Raw genomic sequence first — 24,459 nt, forward strand, 5'->3', positions numbered from 1 at the left:
ACGCTGTCACCATCACCAAACAATATGAATACATGCTGTTTGTCATCCAAGCCTGGGCCATTTCTCCAGGGTATTTTCCCATTTGTGACAGGATTTTCTCTCCTTCTCTTTCTCTCCCTCTCTCTGTCTGTCTCTCTCTCCTGCACTTTCTATTTCTTTAATATATGTCCTGACTTGCGGGCACTTCCTCATTATTCCTATCTTGATATCTGCCACTGTTAATGAGTGGAGGGACTCAAGTTACAGAGTTTGAGCATTTGGATTAATGTGGGTGCTGTAGAGGGGGAAGTTTGGGAATAGTGCGTGCTCTCACAGTTCATTACTGTGGATATATGACATTTTAAGGCTGTGAGATGCCAGGCTAATGATGCTCCCCAGTAAACACTTGAGACTGCCAGCCACTGCACCTGAGAATGTTCCTCTAATAGCAAGGATGTCAGCACAGTGACAGGTCCACTTCCTCTGCACTCACTGTACCAGTGGGGTTTTTTTTGTTTGTTTGTTTTTTTTAAAGCAAGTCTTTGTTTGTTAATTTGCAATGGACTAATCTATTTAAGAGTAAATAGGCTGGACATAATAACAAGAACACCTGAGCAAAGCAACAAGTATAGTTTTAATTTTTGAGAAGTGTTTTTATTCAGTGTGTGAATTTATACACGCTGAGAGCGGGACTATACAGCCTGACAGCGCCCACCAGAATACTGCCAAAACATTCTCTTTGTCTCCAATGATTTTATTGAGTCAGTTACTGTAAAGATGTCATCATTAGGTCACCAATGCATGTGTGGAGTGGGGACCACAACAGGACATCATGTCCCAATATAACACTCTGCTTTCTATCTGCTGACAGGTATGCACTGGACCCTTGTGTTTAAAAAGTTCTTCAGGCATCAATGCTTTCAGGGCTCTAGCATATGAAGAGTCCTTTTCTGGGTGAGCTTGCTGATCTCCACATTGCACACATAATATTGTGGTATGGCTCTGCATGGTGTTTTTCATTTTTATGGCAGTTTTAAAAAAATAAATAAAAGTTTAATATTAAGTCATGATATAAAAACTTACTTTGAGTAACTTACCAGTGGCCTACTACAATGCGTATATTGTAACAAACCCTGACTTTCTTGGGTCATGAGGAAATTGGAGGTCAAAACTGGCTTGGTTCACATTAACATTATATATGTTATGTACATCATACTATATACACTACACTAATTATGCATTGCATACATTATATTTATATACACTTTCTGTTCATGATCTCAGACTTTCTTTCCTCCACTGCATCACATGTTGTGTTCTTCACTCCTGCTGTTTTTGCTTCTTTTAATTGCTGTATGTATAATAACTTGTGTTGCAAACAGCGATTTAAAATGCAAATAGTGAAATGTAGAGTAGTTTGCATCAATTGAGATGTGGTGACTGTGGATGTCATGCGAGTACAGTGAACTCGCTATCATATTCAATAAACACATGTGACATGATTAGAGTTTTGTGACATGATGGGTCGTCCTGCCGCAATTAGTCGTCAGAAGAAGGATGGATATGATCAGCAGCAATATCCAGGTAGGCTGTGGCATTTAAGTGATAGTCAGTCAGTAATAAGAAACCTTAATTATGCCAAGAAAACATCCCCCACACTACTGCACCATCACCACCAGCAGCAGCCTGAATTGATAATAAATGGCAGGAAATGGATTCATGCTTTCATGTTGTTTACACCAAATTCTGACACTGCAATCTGAATGTCACAGCAGAAATTAAGACTCATCAGACCAGGCAATATTTTATTCAATCTTTTATTGTCCAATTTTGGTGAGTCTGTGAAAATTATAGCCTCGGTTTCCTGTTCTTGGCTGTCAGAAGGTGCACCCAGTACTGCTCTTCTACTACTGCAGCTTAGCTGCTTCAGAGTTTGATGTGTTGCACATTCACGGATGCTCTTCTGTATATCTTGGCTGTAACAGGTGGTGATTTGAGTTACTGTTGGCTTGCTATGGGGCTCAGTGCTGTCTCGTCATTCTCCTCTGACTTCTGACATCAACACTGCAGTTTCACCCACAAAACTGCTGCTCACTCGATATTTTCTCTTTTTCAGACCATTTGCTATAGACCCTAGAGATGGTTGTGTGGGAAAACGCCAACAGATCAGCAGTTTCTGAAATACTCCGACCTCACTGTCTGCCACCAACAACCACGTCAGGTTCAAAGTCACTCAATTTTTTTTTGCTGGCCATTCTGATGCTTAGTTTGAACTTCCCACAAATTTTCCACATATGGGACTAATAAAGGTTGTCTTATCTTATCTTCCACAGGTCTTTTTGACCATGTCTACATCTCTAAATACATTAGGTTGCTGCCTTGGATGTTTAGATATTTGTGTTAATGAGCAGCTGAACAGGTGTAGCGTGTATGGCAAGTGTATATATATAAAAAAGCTGTGGAAATGAACAGTTCACAGCCTTCGTCTTCACTTTTTATGCATTTGGGGTGGCAGTAGAGCAGCAGTTTTGTCCTTCACTCTCCACTCCTCCTCTCCCTCCCTCATAGCACACCTTTTAATATATATTTCTGTGTGTGTGTGTATGAGTGTGTGTGTGTGTTATTGTTAGTGGCATTGCCATAGGTGGGATTGAGAATAATGGTTGGCTTTTATTTGTATGAACTAGTTTTCCTTTTACTTGTCTTTTGTAGTTTGACAATTTCATTTTTTCTCATTCTTAATCTCAGCAAGGGCTTTTTCTTTGGCCTTACCGAATAGATTGGCGTTGTTATTTTTCAATTTAGCAGTTACTTTTTTGGTACAGAATAAATTCTTTTCATGATTTTAGAACTAAGACCACCAAATGACACATTGCTTTTCCTCCACTGCTCCGCATCACATGCTGGGCTCTTCATTTTTACTGTGTTTTGCTTGTCTTAATTGACATGTGTTGCAAACAGTGATTTAAAATGCAAATGGTGCAACACAGAGTACTTTGCATCAATTTATGGCTAAAAGTTAATGGAAATAAAGCTCATGCACACATTACAGTTTTAAATGAATAAGATTTATGCAAGATGACCAATAAATGGCCTTGCAAATTTGATAGAAAGACTCTAGCTGTGTTTTACTTCGAGATTTTATTTAATGCATCCTTTGTTATGGCTTCAAACTTTGAAACTGAGGAACATATCTATCAAAGGTGAGACGAGATATCATCGTGTAGACCTCGTCTTATTTCATTTAAAGTATTATCATCCACCTCTTAGTTTCATTTGCCTGGTGGGTATGAATTTTTTATTTGTACTCATATTGATTTGGCCATGCAAACACAAAATGGGCGATGAGGGATTTGTTGAAAGGCATTGATCAGCTCAGAGACCTGACAGCAACCTTTTTCTATTTGAAGCAATGTCATTGTGCAAATGGAGGTCATATTTCAACTTTATCGAGTCCTGCCCCGTCGGTCCGGCAGCAACATGGAGTCAGCACAAAAAAAACGCTTTCGGGTAGCAAACCCAGCCTCTCTTTTGGGAATAAAATATGCCATCTAAACACAGGAAGTATTTATCAAGCCTAAAATTGATAATGTCAACAGCCAGACTCAGCATAGCCAGCAGCACAACACATTTGTATCTAACCTAATATAACTCCAGTCTGTATGACAAAAAAAAAGCCTTTGCTTGAGCAAAAGACAAATTATCTTTTGATTCGAAATGGACCATTTCCTTAAATACCTGTATTCCTAATGAGTCTGCCCAACCCCCCTCCCTTCTTTTGCTCTCTGCTTGTCTTGCTATTAGTGTCCAGGGAGCTAGCAGCGTGCTGCCCGACTGCCTGAGTGATTAACTAAGGCTTGGGGCTGACAGGCTAGCTACCCCTGATAGAAGCAGGAGGGGGATAATGTGGGACTCTGTTTAGCAAGGCGGAGAGGACAGGAGAAAATAGTGGATGGGTTGAAAAGGGAACAGGGGGGAGGTAGGAAACAGTGAGGCAGAGATGATGGAGCGGGGAACAAATAGAGTGAATTCAGGATGAGTGGAGGAGAAAGGAGATTGAGTAGAGCAGAAAGCTGTACATAGAAAAAAAATAGGACAACAAAGATGAGGATGAGGAAACTGAAAGACAAATTAGTCGGTTTTTGGTAAGAGATGACAGGATATATAGTGGAAATGAAGAGAATGCTTTAAAAAGAGAGGTAAAGGATGAAAGTTTGATGAAAGGGGGAAGAAATGTAAAAAGCGAAGGAGGCTACGGGAAACAAGAAGCAATGTACGCGACTGCAGGTGGGAGTCCCTTGTGAGGTAACGGTTAAGTCTATGTAGTGATAGGGGCTCAAGCAAAACTAATGATCTTGTCCAATTGAGAATAGGCCATCTGAGAGTAGTTTATATCTAATGGATGGTGAAGTGGGCTGCACAGGTGTTTCATATAGCCCTTTAGAGAAGTTCTCTCTTATGCCTTTCTTTGTATAGAATGTTTATTTTCTGTGCCAAGCTAGAGACAGCTGTGAATCAAAGTGACAGTTATGGGTGCCACTGAAAACAGGTTCATTAGCACAATGAGCACACAGTTTTCCGTACGGCTGAGCATTCGCTTCTCAGAAATAAACCACTGAAAAAGCCATTGGTCAAAACAAGATGAATATTACTGCGCTTGCATTTTTTCCCAATCATTATGCATTAGCTGCAAATAGAGAGCATATCACATTGACTTTTTTTTGTTGTTGTTGTCGCTAAAAAGCCCGGAGAAATCCAACAATTTAGTTTGCAATAACTATTGAAAAATTCTGAGGGGACAGATAAGATTCAGGATTGGAGTAGTGCGGCACATTAATTTTCTTTTCCACAAGAAATCATGGTGGCAGCATTTTCACACTAGAAAATGCTTGGCTCTGTATTTTGTCACCTTATTAGTGTCTTCCTGTCCTGCTGCTGCTGCTGTGAGTACTTTCCCTATATGACAGTATGACAAGCTGTGGAAAGTCACCGTGCACTTTTAGGTGAGAAAGTGCCATTGAGGAGCAATTGGAACTATGTTGAAAAATAATAAATTCTGCTTTCAGTGAAACCTATGGGGGCCATATCTTCATTTATGCTTCAATACCCGCGGTGATTGTAATTTGTATTATTAATGTGTAGGTGGATATTAAAAACGGTATCCGCTGACAGTTTGCCACTGAGAAGGAAAAGGCTGGTTGAATTCATATTTCAGGTTGATATAATAAGAATGAGAAAAGTTTCATTTTTCAAAACTAATGTATGCTTCAAAAGCATTTGTCTTTTGTCTCTTCTAAAGGAAAACAGGAGCCAGCGGCTCACACAGAATGTCCACATTCACTCTCATACAGTTTTCGTTCTGCTTTTGCATAAAGCAAAAAAAATAAATAAAAAATGTTATCAGCTATTCCCCTTCTTTTCTCCCCTACAGTGAGAAGCACCAAGGAAGCGTGAAAAAATATCAGAGGAAGTGAGTGAGACAAGTCAGCAAAGGGTGATTTACCATCTGGGATCAAAATACTGCAACCTGTCATTCCCCATATCAGCATCTCTTTTGACATTATCCTTTAATGTCCTCATATGGGCATTAAATCATGGCAAATTATCATCATAGAAATGTAAATGGCACTAATGGAAGTCTCAGCGCTGGGCAAGTATTAGCAGTTGCACGCATAAACAAAATCAAGTAACGATTAAAAGGAAAGTTCCACTGAGGAAAAACGATGGAAAAGTTGCTCTCTGGTTGTAGATTTTCATTAAGAGATCATTGTATATTGAGTACACCTGCATCTAAACAAAGTCCGTGTTGAAATAGGCACAGTTCACAGGCATTTTCAAATCCACGGCTGCACCAAGGAAGACTGACATGTACGCTTTTGCACAGTGCAGCCAATTATTTCCCTCTCCAAGTGAATACTGCTGTGCTAACTTTCAAATACTGACATATTCAGCAACAGTGTTTGAAGAATACCCCCGCCCCCCCCCCCCCCCCCACACACGCACACACCCACACTCCCACCCCCCTCACCTCCTCACAATAGGCACAAAATTGTTTCTTCAAGTGTGAGCCTTAGAAACAACTTATTCTAATCAGTCTTGAATTGGGCCATGTATGAAGGTTTTTACTGCAAATAAGCTAAAAGCTCCAATTATTACATTCAATCCTTCACCCATCAGTCCTCTTGCTGAAAATGCCACAAAGACGAAACACAAGGTGGAAGCTCTGCAGGCACAGACTTCAGAGATCAGAGGAACAGAGATGACAAAAGGAAGTAAAACCCCAGGGCCCAAGCCTGCATCCTTCTCTGTTCCTCTGTCACATGACGGTTCGGTATAAACCTCATTAAAGCGTTGAATTCATACTCAGATAAACATCCTCAAATAAACCTTTAGCATTTTTCACTGTAAACAGTTTAACACACTGCCTGATGGGGAAAGGCAGGCTGGCATTTGTTACCACCGTGTTTTGCTCCTTCTCGATCATATTCAAAGACCTGCTAAACCTGTCTGATTAATCATCACATAGATGACAGTTCCTTAAACTGCCGCGATCATACACTGGCTTGCCTATGCAGACTTTCATTCTGTTTTGCCTGAGGGGGACCCAGGAAGATCTGAAGCCTTGGAGCTCTATAGCCTTCCACATTTTATAGCATTCTTGTTAGCTGTTAATAATAATAAAAACCTTCACAGAAATCCCAAGTGAAATATATTGACAGCACATGAGGTTGGGTGCCATGTCTTCAGATCACACAGCCTGCTGTCCAAACTATAAATGGCTGTATAGAGAACAGAATGGTTGCTTTAAGTGAACATGTTTCTTCATACGGCTCTTAATATTACGTTACCTCAAAATCACTTATTTCTTTTTCCCATTAAGAGACACTGAGCAGCTTTTTGCCACCATCAATTGATTTATAGAGCTGCATTTACAGCTCTGCTTTATCTCCTCGAAAAACAAGAGCAGGGCTGAGCAAGAGATGTCTGTTCTACATATCAGTTAGTAAACCACAATTAGGCAGGAAAAAACAACGACAAGCTGTCGCTGTGCAGTCTTCACCCCCCTACCACAATGCACAGCGTGAGCCACTGGCTGGCTGCTTTCGTCTGACTAAATGCTGAATTTATGATCTTTAAATGAATACTTTGGGGAGGGGAGGATTTGCATCCTGCTGTGGTGACTTAAAGTGTTTTTGTTTAGCATTTGTTCAGACAAGATGACACTGAATATTTATGATTTCTCTTAATTTGTTGAGTCGTGTAAACTTTATGGAACACACAATGTATAACTCTACAAAAGGCAGCAATATTACTTCAGATTGTCCAAACAATTCAGTCTCTTGTTGCTCAATGTGGTATACAACTTCTACGTAGCCTTTGATTGTAGTTGTGCATTTTGGCTTTCTCAGGGTTTCTGACTGCAGTCTGTATTATGTAATCATATTCACATTAGATGAGCACTCATATTAAGTTTCTCTTTATGTAACATGGTGTTGTTAAGGTGGGGGTTGTGAGAAGATGTGTAAATGTTTATCTATTAAGCTATAGTTAGTGCCACAGTGGAAACACACTTTTAAACATAACCTATTACATACAGTTTTACTTTATCTAAAACATTTTAAATGTTATCTGGAGAGATACAAGATTCAAATAGTTTTGTGTTACCAGAAATTAAAACATTATATTGAGCATGTGCATGTTGGTTATCTGCACCCAGGAGTTTGGATGGAAACTGCTTCTCCAGAGTTTGTATAGCTTGCTGTACACGCACACCATTGTGAAACGGTAAATGCTCCCTTCTTGATTTCTTTGAATTTTTTTCACAAATACAATTTTCAAATCATCAATTTTTTTTTTTATGCTTGACAAAACCTACCTGGCTCTGAAACCTAATAACTGGTTGTGACACCTTTGGCAGCCAGAACTGCAATCAAGCATTTGTGATAACTGGCCATGAGTCTTTCACATCACTGTGGAAGAATTTTGGCCCACTCTTCTTTGTACTTCCACTCTACCACTCCACTCTGAATGGTTCTTTTTAAAGCATTCAGGGAGGACTTGTTGGTATTTATTTTTGGTATTGTTGTGCTGAATAACACAAGAAGGTTAGAGCTTCAGGGTACAAATTAGTTGGATATTCTCCTTCAGGATTTTCTGATAGACAGTAGAATTCAAGGTTCCATCAATTCCAGCAAATCATCCAGATCCTGACGGAGCAAAGCTTCCACTGACAATCACTCTGTTTGACTGTTGGTATGATGTTCTTTTCATGTTAGTTTTATGTCAGATGTAACAGGACCTTTCAAAACATTTGTTTGTATTTTCAAATTTATTAGGGGGATCATGTTTTCTGTGACCCCCAATAAGTCTTGGCAAATATGAAATGACTCTTTGTGTTGTTTTTGGTCAGTAGTGGTTTTCACCTTAGAACTCTCCCATTTTGTCCAGTCTCATACTATTGCACTTTCTTTTTTTTCATATTTCCTTGGACTGATAACACAAAAAGCTAGCAATTAAAGTTTTGGAGCACTAGCATCGGATGAACTCTGAAAAACTCTCCGTCTTAACAGAAACATCACAATTTCTGACAGGAACAAGGAAATGCTGCAACGTTTTAATAATAAAAGATTAGTAAACAACCTGAATTTCACAAAAAAACAGGTTATGGTACCTGCCACAAAAAATAAATAATTGCAGTATTCCGCTGTGTTATACCCAATACTGAAAACAGGAGCGGAGGGCTTTTTTTTAAGTACCAGAGTGCATAAATGGCATGCATATGTGTAAGCATGGCTGAGCTACTTCTTGTTTTTTGAGATTATGTAACCACAGTGGGAGCTATTAGCAGCTGATCATGTGATCAACTACTAGAATGATTTTAGAAGGACCTCATAATGTAATCTGTTTCTCCAGCCTTATCTCCATCTCTGATTTTAGATCACCTGGCTTTCCCCTCCACGGGATTGGTCCCCATATGGGTGTGAGATTTTTCTTTTGTTTTGGGGGGGGGGCTTAGGACACTAGCAAGCTTGGCTTGGTCAACAAGTTGTATCTATAAACTGCATGTGGACAGTGCACAAACACACATATATGTCACGTCACCCACTAAAACTGCAGCACAAACTTCCTGGATGCTCTGTATCACACAGGTGATGATAATATTTATCAGAGAACTCTACCAAAAATATTGTGAAAGACACCAACAGCAGAAGCACGCTTGACAGGTCACGTTAAACAACTCATTAGTGGATTAGACATCAATCAATTACAGCTGCGTGTTTTTTTTTGGTTTTTTTGGTTTTTTTTGCTTATGGTACCTTGATAACCACAGCTTTTTTCTATCCTTGAACATGCAGACACTTCTTTAAGCAGAGGTTGTATAATATAAAGTAAAACATGAACACATAAAAAGAAAGCATAAATATATAAAATGAAACTCTGAATGGATTAAATTAAACTTGGATAAAATGAATGAGTGTATCCTTAAAATGGCCCGAAAAAGAGAAAACTTTCTCGAGCTGAGGGCAATTAACCAATGTGCACCTGAATGAAACAGTAACTCATGTAACCACTGTCAACAGCATATAAAACCTTGTAAACGGGCTACAGCAACAAAGAGACCAGAAGGCGCTGGGTACCACACAGAGCAGCTAAGAGCAGTTTCCTGCTCTTAGCTGAAAATATATTTTCTTGGTACATTTTGGGGTAGTTAGAGCAAAGTGGGCCCCATGAAGCTATTGGACAACAAATTATTTAATTATTAATCACAAAAGAAAAAAGAAAATCTCAAAATAAATCCAGATGCTGCTTTTTTGTTACAATGCTGTTCTTTCTTTCAATTATTATTAGCCATTCATTAAGATGTTATAGCTGGCTTCAACTAAAGCCACTATTATTATCCACTAATTAAGATGTGTTATACAAATGAAACTGCAGTTCAGTTTCCTGCTATAGTACAGTATCAACAAAATGACAGTTTAATTGACCCTCAGGGTTCATAATTTCATACAATCATGGGACCTCTTGGCCCTCCAGCATGAATAACTACAACTGAAAAGGAGCACACAGTCAGAAGGAATATTATTTAGCCTCGCAGTTTCATGGTCAGCTTACATTAAACATTTAAGATTTTAGTGTTTTACTGTGGTCCATCAACAGCACTCCTATACCAACTGTCACCCAGCAAGGCTATCACACTGAATGGGGTTAATAGAGTTCAGGTGACACTAATTTGGTGGTTATCAAACCTGTGAACTTGATGCTAATGCATGCAATCTTGTGGACAATGAGCCAAGTCACCACGAGAATAAACACAAGAGCACAATAAGATTACAATAACTCGACATGCAGGTCTTTGATTTAAAATAAAAAAACCTGCAAAATTTGCATGCTAAAGATTTTTTGATGCAATCAGCTCTTCTGCTCTGGTTAAAAAATAATAAAAATAATCATAATTTGGTCAGTAATTTCTAAATGTTTCACTGCTAACAATCCACGTTCCAGTAAAGTAAGAACAAATGGAAAAAGATTGGAATTTTTTAGCAATACAGCAGCACAGATTCATATACTTTTTTTTTTGTGGCACACGCTGAGGTCTAACTTATTGTAAAATAGGAATAACAGGCACTTAAACTCATTTTTTTTATATGCAACAAATGAAAATTTACTATAATATTTTGGACCCACTACAAGTCCCCTCTCTCTTTCCCATTCATACTGATTGAGATTAGAGTACAGTTGTCTTGTAAGGCCATCACTCACAATTGTGCTGCAGTGACCCATTCCATGGCAAGGAGAATGACTTGAAGAGCTGCGCATATTATTTCATAAGACTGCACAGCCCACCCACCTTTAACTAATGACTTGGAAGTAATGGCCTTCAACAATTTTCTATTTTTCACTGACAGTTCACATTACAGCCAGCAGCGTTACAGAGAAACTAGACTGTGATAAAGGAAGAGCCGGAAAGAGACAGAGGGAGGTGAGTTAGGTATAAATAAAGTTTTCAACACTTTCTGCTATTGTCTTTGAATAATTTTCAGCATAGTTAAAACATGGGTCTGTTAAACATTTACCAAAAGATATAGTTCTTACCAGATGGGCCTGGTCATCTACCAAAAACTAAAAATCACTTTGATAATAATAATAATAATCTAACATGATTTGTATTTGTCTTAGCCAGATCAAACTATTTGTAATTGGAGTGACCTTGTATGTGTTGTTTCTTTTAAGCAGATGTTCTGTTAGTTGTCATGGAAACTGATGGATAATATCAATTGATCAGTGACATCTTAATAAGTTAGTGGGAAAAACATCTTAGCTGTTTAAAAACATTTATTTCAGGGGTTTTTTTTCTCATGTCTTTGGTGTGCTGCTACTTTCTCTAAATATTCATCTATCCACTTCCGTTTATCCTTTTCAGAGTCACGGGGGGTGCTGGAGCCCAGGGGCGATCAGATCTTTGGGGGTGCTGAGCACCCAGAGAGTTGCCCAGCCAGGCAAGATAAACTTTAATCGCCACGATGAGACTTCTTCCCTGTCTCTGTCAGTCCCTGCATCCTTAAATGTCTCCAGTTGTCCCAAGTTCCCTCTGACTGTCTCCTTGGTGCATTTAAACCCCTGTTCCTCCCTGTCCTCATCGTCTGTAGTCTTCATCTCCATTATCAGTCATCAAAATTTCACCATCTCTATGCAGGTCAGCAAATTTCTATTTTAAATCAAAAGATTCTTAAATTCATCAAGTCTCTCTGTGCCTGGGTCCTCGTCACAAAACATGACATCATTGTTTTGTACATTTTAACACAATTTAATCCCCACATTTGTGAAAGAAAAGCAAAACACTTTTTTTAAAAGTCTTTGACAAAACCATCAAATCAGATAAAGGTTATTTAAATGCTGCAAAAGAAGAATGGATTGGAATAAAAAAAAAAATTCATATCCTAACCTTAATTACTGGGGGAAAATGATTAATGATGATCATAGTGAGTAAAAAGTAAACTGAGTGCATTTTTTGGACAGAGATTCACTTATAATGGGTATGTATAATACAATACACTCAATACACAAAAAATACACAACATACACTCTAAAAAGAGAGTCATTGAAATGTACAAAGTATTGATAATAAAATTATAAAAATGGAGGCAACTTTGCCTGTGGTACAATGTATGAAACTATCTTTACTGCAGATACTACTATGGCTCTGCAGATTTATTTCTTTTATTTTAACCTATGTGGCCTCACCTTGAAGTTGGCAAATCTGTCTATCACTTTTTGGTGGTCAACTCTCTCAAGCAGTTTAACAGTTCGTTTTGCCTGTCACTGTTCCCTGCCTGTTTTCTTACCTGTTTCTTCCTGACCTTACACTTTCTCCTTACGTTCCCCTCTTTCTTCTCTCCCTCTTTGGACTGACAATCATACACAAATAGATTGTATTCAATTAGATGAAAAAATTACATTAATATGAAGAAAAATATTATTAAGATCACTAATAAAAAGAAATCCTCTCTCAGTCTATTTTCAACCAAAAGGTAAATAACCAAACCACATGTACATCTAATAAAAGATATAAATATTGAAACACTGATCCAACATTATCCTTTATTGACGGATCATTTGTTCTTACACTTTTGCCTGAATGTGGCTCCTGGCTCCGGCACATATGACAAAATAACCAGCTTCTCTCATTCCATTTCAAACAGGACAGTGGTAACAACTTTAGGCTACGGACAATTTTAAGTTTTAGATTTTAAATAGGCTATATAAATTTCAATGGGAGCAACTGGACGGTCAAATGTCACTGATTTTACTACAGAGTAGGACGGATTGTAGGGTAGCAAACGTTGGAAAACACGTTTCCAATACTGCAGGTTACCTGGTGTAATGTTTATCAGCTAAAAAGAAACATGGTCTGACTCCTACCTAACTATATAAAGAGTAACTGAAGGTTAAATGCAGTTAATATGTCCTGTTTTAAGCCACGCACTAACACCTCCGCTCCGCTGGGTCTCAGCCACCAGCGCTCTGGCAGCAACGGCGCTAGAGCCAGAGTAGGGGAGAGGCGAGCTGGAACAAACCCAAAAATGGGCTAAAATTGCCCCCTGCTGGAGCCTATCCCAGCTATCTTAGGGCACGGTGCAGCACAGTCGAATAACTAAAATGGGTACACCTCTTTTTAATCTGCCTTTAAAATGTTATTCTCCCATACAGTTCCATTTACTCGGATACCCATACTTGTTTATTTTTATTTTAACTTGGGTGGATAAAACCATCCGCGACGCTCTGAGATCCCGCACCGCTGCCTACAACACGGGACTCACGACGGGGGACATGGACCTGTACAAAGCCGCGTCATATAACGTGCGGAGGGCGGTGAAAGAGGCGAAGCAGCGCTACGGGAGGAAACTAGAGTCACAACTCCAACAGAGTGACTCTAGGAGCCTGTGGCGGGGACTAAGGACAATAACGGACTATAAAGCACCAACAACCGGTATGACAAACGCGGCCGTGACTCTGGCAGATGAGCTGAATACTTTCTATGCTCACTTCGAGGCTGCAGCTAAGGACTCCAACAATGCTAGTGCTAGCGGCGCTAACGGCTGCAGACAGGAAGATACTGCCAGCACCGGAAACGTCCTCGTCATCTCCGAGCATGAAGTAAGGAGAGCCTTCAAGAGAGTGAACACCAGGAAAGCAGCAGGACCAGACGGCATCCCAGGTCATATCCTAAGAGACTGCGCATACCAGCTAGCTCCTGTGTTCACTGAGATATTCAACATCTCTTTATCTCAGTCGGTGAGCCCCACATGCTTCAAAGAGTCCATCATTGTTCCTGTCCCGAAGAAACCCCACCCTGCTTCTCTCAATGACTATCGCCCTGTAGCCCTCACCTCAGTAGTGATGAAGTGTTTTGAACGCCTGGTCAGAGACTTCATCATTTCTTCACTACCAGTCACACTGGACCCACTACAGTTCGCTTACCGTCCAAATCGTTCTACAGACGATGCCATCTCTCATGTCCTCCACACATCACTCACTCACTTGGACACTAGAAGGGGGAATTATGTTAAAATGCTCTTCATAGACTACAGCTCTGCATTTAATACCAAAATTCCCTCCACACTCACCACCAAGCTGGAGCATCTGGGACTCAGCTCATCTATGTGTCAGTGGATCTCCAACTTCCTAACTGGCAGACCACAGGCAGTAAGGATGGGCAGACATGTCTCAGCCTCCACCACTCTCAGCACTGGAGCCCCCCAGGGGTGTGTTCTGAGCCCCCTGCTGTACTCTTTGTACACATATGACTGTGTGGCCACTACCAGCTCCACCACCATCATCAAGTTTGCTGACGACACCGTCGTGGTGGGCCTGATCTCTGATAACAACGAGACGGCCTACCTGAAGGAGATTAGGAATCTGGAGAACTGGTGCCAGAGGAACAACCTCCTTCTAAACGTCAGTAAGACAAAGGAGCTGATAGTGGACTTCAGCACTAAGCAGGAGAGGAACTACCAGACCCCCGTCATCAACGAGTGCCCAGTGGAGAGAGTGGACAGCTTCAAATACCTCGGAGTTCACATCACACAGGACCTGTCATGGTCCTGTCACATCAACACCGTGGTGAAAAAGGCCCGTCAGCGTCTCTACCACCTCAGACGCTTGAGAGACTTCCAACTGCCCTCCAAGGTGCTCAGGAACTCTACAGAGGGTTGTGCGGTCAGTTGAGCGCACCATCCGCTCCGAGCTCCCTGACCTGCACTCAATCTACAACAGGCGGTGCTGGACCAAGGCCAGGAAGATCGTGAAGGACCTCAGCCATCCCAACAACAGACTGTTCTCTCTGTTGAGGTCAGGAAAGCGATTCCGCTCCCTGAAGACCAACACAGAGAGACTGAGGAGGAGCTTCTTCCTGCAGGCGATACGGTCTCTCAATCACACCACCACACAGTACTGACCCACACATATAGTTCTTACACACACACTGGACATTCTGGACATTGTTTTCACTTCATCACTTAAATCACTTTAAGCATATTTGCACTGCACAAGACATAATGTGGATTACACAACACTGGTCACTACATTCTTCATTTCCAGTTAATACTTGTACAGCTGCTGTTATTGCGTATATATTTATTTATATTTCTTCATACATTCTTATTTAGTTCTATATTGTGTATTTTGTTGTACAGTTATTTTATTTTCAACTTTAATTTATATATTTTATCTTATTCTTTCCCAGTTAAATTTACCCTTCATTCTAATTTGTGTTGTGTTACTGGGTCCAGGAAATTTATGAGATTCTCTCAGAGTTCCTCAGGGCTCTGTGAAGCTATTTTGGTTGATGTGCATCTGTCAACTAGCATCCGGATTGACAGAGATATGTCAACCAGCCGTCCAGTGCTTCTGACTTGGCAAACTGGGGCCGAGGTTCCCTGGGGCCGAGGTTCTGGTCTGCTTTTTTAAAAACAGCAGGACCAGAAAACAGTCTTGTGTTTCACCTAGCTGTGAAGCATTGGACCACCTTTATCATCTCAAGGGTGTACATCCTTCTGTCCTTCTGGGTTGCAGTATGGCGCATCAGGTCCACTGTTCATAGGTCATACTGAGAGCTTACTTAGAAATAACTCTTTCCTGGTGAACACGTGACTTGCCTAACCCTCACTATTCTGTTTTCAACTTTTATTGGCAGATTCTCTAGGTGCAGCCAAGGGGCAAAGGGTGGTGAATTTTTGACCTCCATCATTCACCAGAGTTGTCTGCAGCTGTGTGTAAAGGCGAGGATGTAGATGAAGGAAGAGGAGGAATAGGACAAAGACTGTGGCCAGGCCCAGGTAGCCACCCTGAGAACGGAGATGGGGATTAGATCAAATATCTTGAGGTCTTGTTAACAACTGAGGTTTGAGTGGAGTAGGTGATTGACATGGATGGATGGATGGATGGATGGATATGTGCTGCATGAGCAGTAATATAGAAGATGTACTGGTCTACTGTACCTTGATGGATATACTGCTATTGATCACCAAGAGTACATACATATGAAACAAAGTGTACAACATTTTTAATTAGGTGATGTGTAAGAATAGTTTATCATTTTTATTATGATTACCTTGCACAAAAAGATTAACAAGGCCTTTGTGTAACCTCAGAATTGGTCCTCCGGGGTCTAATTATTGTACAGAGTGTAGTGTTTTGAAATGTGTAGTTTTAAACCTCTCACTTTTCCATTTATTTTCTGATTTGAAGTTCACACTGCTCTAATTGCAGTATCTGAGCAAATTCCCATCTGAGTATTTCTTTTATTTACAATCCGGAGCAATAGATCTGTTATGTTTAACTGGTGCAGAGGAGACCCCTTCACACAACACTGTGTTTTATCTTCCACTTTCAAGTGCTGTACATGTTTAACTCAGAGTACCAAATACGGGAATAGGTTTGAAGAAGAAAAAAAGACACAAGAGAGCAAATTGTAAAAATGGTATTGCTAATGGTATTTTACTTGTCTGATACCCTGTTTGACAGCCAACACTTATATTAAAACTCATATAATTTCAATAACATAAAAAAAATCATCAGAAAAACAGGCGACTTCTCAACATTACATTTAAAGGTTATTTTGGATTCAACCTACAGTTCTTCTGCACCCATGTTAAATAGTTCTACATGTAGGTAGGATTAATCTGTAGTGTGTAAACTGGAACTATTTCACGCTCATCTTCAGCTCATCTTTTTTCCTCAAATAGCAAGACGGTACTTGAATTATCTATTGCTGTCAGATTACCTACTTGATCAAAAAGACATCTGTCATCTTACTTCCTCAGCTCATGTCTCTTTGCTGGCTCCTTCAGGCGTTCTCGATGCTTTCGTATACACGTTGCTGGCCATTACTGGCAGGACATTGGAGGAGCAGCAGTCAGGGCGGGATATTCTTCATTATCACGATTTAGTTAAATGCTCTAAATTTAAAGACATCAACTCTCCAGTCTTCAGTGATATTCTGGTTTATTTTATATTCTGCACAACTCTGTTGCTTGTGAAGCTCGCACACAAGAATTTCACTCACATGTGCTGTACCTGCACATGTGATGTGACAATAAAAAGTGATTTGATTTGATTTGATTTGATTATTCTGTACATCAGGTTTTGTAAACCTAATTATCTGTAATGAGCTTAATTTTTGATTTTATGGTCATGCTTTACTTTTTTTTCTTAAATCATTGTCTCTCCTGCCAACGTTTTCTAAATAAACTAGCAAAACAATTTGAGCTACTCAAACATTCAAGTCACTATGTGTAGGTAGTGAGCACATTTATTCAACATTCAGTATGTGAACATACAGTATCACAGCTTAAATGCACTTGACAAGGTGCCACTTCAGAGTTAGTAATAATGGTGACTCAGGGCTTGTCCACATGTGCACGGATACATAGCTTTTTCTGTGCATCTTGGTCTTTCGTTCACATTTAAACTGTGTTTTTTAGGTCACTGAAAACGGAGCTTTAGAAAAAGTCCTCCAAGGATGAAGATTTTCTGAAACTATTTCCATATTTAGATGTGGATAAGGAAAATAAAGAGTTTGTCTTGCAAGGTAAAAGGTGTATGCCTTGGTTTATCTTCGTAGGCTAAAGGTCAATATTGTATTGGTTATATATCTGTACCTTTTAACTTGGCATGCTCCTTGTTTTTTGGGTTTTTTTTCCATTTTCATGTGGACCAAGACATTTTTCAAAACAAAAGTGGGGTGTTCCAATTTCAAAAATATCCATGTATGTGTGAATGTAGCCTTAACATAAGAAGTGTTCTTAAAAAACAAAGTTAATTGAAAATGTTTAATGCATGAAAAAACTCTTAAGTTGTGAGCATAGATAAATGTGTCTCGTGGCCTTTAGCTGCTTGACTAATTGTGTCTATCAGAATTCACATCCTTCCATTCATAAACTTTCCTGTGGCATAGTATGCAAACTGCATACTTAGTTGTGTAATGTAAGTTGTGGACTGATTGAATATGATGACATTTTAAAATTTTACTGTAATTGTTTTACTGTTTACAACTTGTGACTAATAATAGTAAATTCCAAAGGTGTAATGTCTAACGGGGCCAGGGACACAGAGGTAAGTGGAGACCATTCAACGTGATTATTAAAGGAGACCCTCCTCTACATTACATTGGATGCCTATATTCACAGTGTTATAGTATCGGACATATTGTAAGAGTACCACTATATGTTTAAGTGAACCAAAGCCTATCATGTTTTAGGCCATATTCATTTTCCTTATGAATTGAATTTTAGCTTCAAATATTTACTTAGTGGTTTTTACACCCCATTGATTAAAAATATGTTGCTTACCTGAAAACCTTTGATGGTGTAGCGTCGTGCTGGATAATATATTGTATTTGAACTTTATTACCTTGCTCCGTGTCATCTGTGCAAAATGCACGGGGTCTTGTTAATCTCACCTATGAAACAATTTGTTCTTCTGCGACTGTCTTATAGAGTAGTTGTCAGCATTTTAAATTATGTTTAGTGAGCAAAGTCAGAAGCGGTGCACAGAATAGGAAGCAAAGAGGAGAGCAGGATGAGGATACAACCAGGACTTTAGATTTGAGCAGTGTGGTCAGTGATGAAGTTCTGACATGTGGGTAACTTGAGGGTTTTAGGATTGAAACATTGTTGCCACTTATATGCACTCGTTGTGTAATATGGGTGTGTGATATATATAGAAGCTGGTCCACTGGAAACATCTGTTGAATAATGAATTCTATAAATGAGTGTGCTTGTTATACACTGACCCTGTCCAGTCAGTATGTTAGGACCTGTGGTTAACCGGCTTCTCTCTTTTGTGCCATACTTATAGACCTTATAGTTGTCTTTATGTTACTTTAGCAAAGCTAAATATGGTTTGGGCTTGTGGTAGCCTAGTTGAAGAAGATAGTGTGAATTTATAGCATAGATAAATGTGTCAATTTCCCAGACCTCTGACTGTGGCTGTTGTCCATGGTGCTGATCAAAAGCTGGAATTATGTTATGTGATTATTGCTATGTGCTGTTATTTTTTGCACTCACTGTGTGTGTGTGTGTGTGTGTGTGTGTGTGTGTGTGTGTGTGTGTGTGTGTTTGTCTATGAGAGCAAGAGAGAAGGAGAGAGAAAGTGATGCTAAGGGCCCAAAAAATGTCTCCCTTGGGGGATATCATAGTGTTGTTACACCTGTAGTAAGTTTATATGTCATGTAAAATTTAACACATAAGCACAGAACAATGCCCCAAACATATGCAGAGTGTGGTTTTATGTGCAGTGCTTGAAAAGACTCTTAGTAGCTAGCTAGCTAGCATTGACATCAGGATTAGCACTGACACGCTAGCTACTAGCTCTACTAAGTTTTATTTGGTGGTGGATGCTTTTCACTAGGAAGAGCATCAAGCAACAAGAAACATCTATAAAGCAATTGTCATTTGTCTTTTTACCAGCTGGATATGTTTGCAACCGTTCTAACATATTCATTTTTTTTTAGGGCTGTATATCCCTTTCAAATAATATTAAAAACGATGACACAAAGCACAAACATATAAGTTAAGCACCAGTACATGTAGATTATTACAGTGGGAATTGAGTAAATGTGCTGAGTTGCTTGTGCAGCAACCACCTGGATCAAAAGTGTTACAGTCGACTTACACAACGCTCTGTCAAAGCCCAGCCTGCAGCCAAATTTAAACTGACTGTGACATATAATACTGGGCTTTGCTGTCACTGTGGTATTACACTTTATTTTCTCATATCACAAGTAATGGGCTAAAGTAACTATGGCACACGGAGACACACTTGTCATCCCACCGAGCAACATAAATTCAGCTGCATCCTCGTCTAAATGACCAAAAAAGTCATTAATTGCTGCATCTCCTCCTGAAGCTCCCTGCAGGGGTTCCGAGATGACAAGAAAATGAAAGCTCTGACAGCGCGTCTGGGCTTATTTGCTGTGTTGTTATTGTGCATCTTATAATGGAGAAATGTTGGAAAGGCCTAAATTGAAGAAGTAATTCATTTTGCTTTTCTAGTATACGAAACATCATACTTCATCAAGGTCGTCCACTTAATACAGGACGACTTAATGATGAAATCGATCTGAAGGCAACAGCATTTTAGCATCTGACAAAGAAAAGCCACTCAAACGCCTCTCACACAGTATGCAAATGAGGGACTGTGGTTGGATGATAATTTAAATGTACTGAAGAGCAGTATAAGAGAATGTTAATGGTGTTAGTGGTGTTTTTATAGCTGTCATAGTTACTTCTTTCAATTTCTCTCTTCAACATAACTGAGTTCACTTCATATGTGCTACACAATCATCTTGATGAAATGGGTCACTTTGCATAATTAGCAACCAGGGTGGAAATTGTGAAAGATCAAGCAGAATAAAAGAGCAGTGGTGTGTGCATCTTTGTAATGTCCATCTTTGACCACACATTCTACTCATAGTGAATTAGCAAAGATGCATTCACAGGTCACTTATCGGATGTTTTCCGGGCAAATTTGGAAAAAGAAATGCAGTGAGCCAAATAAATAACTCTGGGTTTTAGTCCGTCTATGAAAGATGTCTTGATGCTTTAAATCTGTTAACCACTTAAAGCACAGTAGAATGTGAGAAAGCTGTTATTATTAAAACCAAAAGGGCAATTAACACATGAAAAAGAATTCAATGCACTTGTGTCAGTAGACAATTCCAGTACACTAATTAGCAACTGACAATTCTCAGTTCAAAGTAACCTCTAGCTATTGGGCTAGTTAACCTTACCAATCAGTGACTTTATTATCTGCTAAATGTGACGAGTTTGTAGTCTTGAATTCCCAGGTAAAAACTTCATTGTTGTTTTTCTCATCTGCAATTCCCTTTTTAGATGTGTGTAGATCAGGTGTTCAGGCCAGATTATCTAATGGATCATTTAGTTCTCACTTCTAAATTATTTGTGCATAGTCTGGAGATGCTCATTATCTCCAGACTATAATGGAGATAATGAGCCATTGCCTACTGGTGGTGGTCAGAGGGCCCGGTGGCGCCAGTGTCCGGCAGCCTCGCCTCTGTCAGTGCGCCCCAGGGTGGCTGTGGCTACAATATAGCTTGCCATCACCAGTGTGTGAATGTGTGTGTGAATGGGTGGATGACTGGTTGTGTAAAGCGCTTTGGGGTCCTTAGGGACTAGAAAAGCGCTATACAAATACAGGCCATTTACCATTTTTTACCATATGGTTGAAAAACAAATAATGGTTACAATTGGTGCGGGAACATTGTCATTGTTTATGATTGGAACTAAACAAGCAAAGAAAAAAAAAGCTAAAAGTCTACCATAGCTTTTAGTTTTAGCATTATATTTCAACAAATTAAAATGAGCTGACCCGAGCTAATCTAATAATAGGTTACCTCTGATCAGCTCATTTTCCAGCTGCTTGGTCTGATAGTAGCAATGATACTGGGTATTTGGTTACATGCATGAAAAGAGCTGGATCATATGTGAGGCTGAGTGGCCAGTTACCAGTCAGGGCACTGGCTGGGCAATCGATGCATCTCTAGTATTCATTGTCAAAAAATTCATTGTCAAAAATAAAGGTACAATGTGAAAGGAAATTTAGTAAGGGTAATAAGGTAAATTTGTTTCTATTTCATTTCATTTATTATTCAAGTATTTTTTTAAAATGCTGTCCACTGTGGAGTGGACTAAATTAATGTTAAACAAATGTAATGAAATTGCTGTAAATCTATGTGTAATTATTATGGTGAGTATAACATATGTACACACATATTGTAGTAGACACATTACACAACATTACACAAATCAGCTTTTAAATGAAACTTATGATCAATATTTTTGAATATTTTATTTTTCTGGTTACAAGCAGTGTGTATTGATATGTTAAATTTATATTCATTAAAACTAATTTTATATGTACTATTATTATTATCATCATTGAACGCTTATTTGTCAGCTATGAATAGCTGCCATGAAGGCTTCTTAATTTTTGCATTAACTGTAAAACATTTGTCTGCACTATTCATAGTATTTGCTACAAGGCTGCTATGTAGCAGTTGAAGAAAAGGAATACTGAACATAATTTAAAATAAAAAGAGATTCAGGATTGCTCTAATGTATAACTCTAACTCTAAGTTGTTGACCTGTAGATTTTAAAAAGGAACAGTGGCGCTTGTTATTCTCGGGGTCCCCGTCTGATATGTCAGTTTTACTTAAAATGTCATGGATTTTTTTTCCAAGTCTTGTCTTGTAAACCTGCATGTCATTCACTTTTCCTCATAAAATGTTTTGGTGAACCATTTAACGAAAGAATGATTTAATACATCCTGCAAGATACTTTTATCGGGAAGCGGAAGTCTGAAGCCTGTTTTCTATTTGGTGTTCAGTGTAAAATAAAACCTTTGCATTCACTATTTTCCAAAACATGTTTTCCTCTAAAGCATTACAGCTGTGTTGCAGATCATAGGCTATGTTTATACAGTGGCAGCCAAACAGCATGATACGACGCCATGCATATGGAAAGCGATCCAAGATAAGGAGATTGAAAGAAAACATGAGAGAATGGTACACAGCAAATCCAGCATGTCCAAATTAACACTGTCGGATTTGATTTCAACACTGTCTATATGGGTCCACACCAGAGAGTGTTAATTTAACTCTTTTTGGAGAGTTGGTACGTTAACTCTGATTTAGTGTTAAACACCAAATCTGTCTGGAGTTGATAATTTAACACTTGGTGTTAAGAGTTTATATATTAACTCTCAAAGAGTATTTTAGTTTAACTACATAAGAGTTATCTTCTAATTCATTCCAAAAAGCGGGAATTTTACTGTTCTGAACTTCTAGAAATTTCTTTTGGAAATAAACATTTGCTAAAAAGATGCAATGGTTTTTGAAAAACATTTATTCTGAACTGTGCACCACAATTTCAAAACATTTTCTGAAAGATGTAACAGTGTACATGTTCTCACTTTCATTAGAATTGTGTTTATTAAAAGGTCTGACATAGGTGAGCTGGTAAATGCAAATAACAGCATTCTCATCACTTATTTCTTCAATACAATATGCATGTCCTTCATTCATCCCTTTGTGGAACTTCAACGCACTTCTGCTCTCCCCCATATTCCATCTTCACAAGCATATCCTGTGCGGAGATTGAATAAAAATTAGTTGACACTAATTAATGGCACAAATAATCCAGTAAACAATTGCAGCACAGTAAAAAAAAAAAAAAGGAATCCTCTTTGAGCCATTACTTGTGTAAAGTATTTTCCCAAAAGACAAGGACACAGGCAACAGGTAATACTGAACTAAATGTAAAACCTCAACCTTTTTCATTTTTACCTAAACCGTGTGCACAAAACTCTGGAGGGATCTATGCTAACGTAGAATCCAGTCAGGACGTCAGCTACTGCTGTTTGCTCGTTTTTGGGTTTTTTTGGGCGATCGTTTTCAGGCTTCAAGTAGCACCATTATACCAACATTTCACATTCTAGACATTGTTTTAGGTGTATTTGACCAAAAGTTTGACTGAAAATTCACATGCAAGCTTTTTTTTCAAGGCTGTGGTATTTGCCCGCAAACAATACCTTTCAGCTAGCTAAAACAGAATATTATGCTATCACCGAGCAACATGGCTAATGCCTTTCACACAGCTTTGTCTCAACTCCAAAGAGCCACAGAAGTAAAAGCTAATAATAATAATTGAAACAATCTTTGAAAACATGACTTACCAAGCATGGCAAACAACTCGAATATGTAGAGCAAAATGTTCTGAAACGGCTTCACTTCAGCTTCGATTGGAGCCGTGCTGGGGGCGGAGTCTGTGAATTTACTCTATTGGTGTCATAGCCCCTGTAGGAGTTCAGAGTTAAGAGGTCAAGAGTTAATGTTTCCATTGTAACACCTCCAGATTTGACATAGAAACACTCATTTTTAACACTCGATTTTAACTACTATCATTTTACACCTCAGAGCTACATTAAAAGAATGTGACTCTACTTAGAGTAAAATTAACTCTACTTTTGCAAGAAGACTATTAACACCAAAACATTTAACACTTTTGAATTTGCTGTGTATTTTACCTACAAGTGGGCTTGAAATATTTCAAACACAATATTTCACGAAACGCTGTTTCAGTAGTCCTGTGCACGTCTATGTTAAAACTCTTTCAGGAAGCTAGTGGTGACATTAAGAACGCCACTGAACTAAGCATGGCACTGAGTACATAAAGAGCACTCAGCGGTGTACTCTCCCGTGCTTCCAGCATGATTTTTTCCACATTAATCTCTCTCTCTTTCCTGCTGAAATCATGACACAAATTCCCATATTACTGTGCTGGCTGCACTGTGATCAAGTATTTTGTGCTGGATTTGCAGCAGGAATTGGAAGACTGTGTGACATACAAACTGAACTAATGTAAACCCAAGGGAGCCAAAAGCTGTGCAAATGCAGCATG

The 24,459-nt window shown here is 39.1% G+C and overlaps 1 long non-coding RNA gene across 1 annotated transcript; it reads right to left on the reverse strand.

Moving 5' to 3' along the window:
• Positions 1-22,890: 22,890 nt before the first annotated feature.
• LOC145421474 (uncharacterized) lies at positions 22,891-23,874 on the reverse strand. The gene is made up of 2 exons (XR_013902843.1): positions 23,735-23,874; positions 22,891-23,145 (listed from the first exon to the last, which is right to left on the reverse strand). It is a non-coding gene; the product is annotated as an uncharacterized LOC145421474 (long non-coding RNA).
• Positions 23,875-24,459: the final 585 nt, after the last annotated feature.

Source organism: Astatotilapia calliptera, chromosome 17, assembly GCF_964374335.1.
Source record: "Astatotilapia calliptera chromosome 17, fAstCal68.1, whole genome shotgun sequence".
Taxonomy (NCBI): domain Eukaryota; kingdom Metazoa; phylum Chordata; class Actinopteri; order Cichliformes; family Cichlidae; genus Astatotilapia; species Astatotilapia calliptera.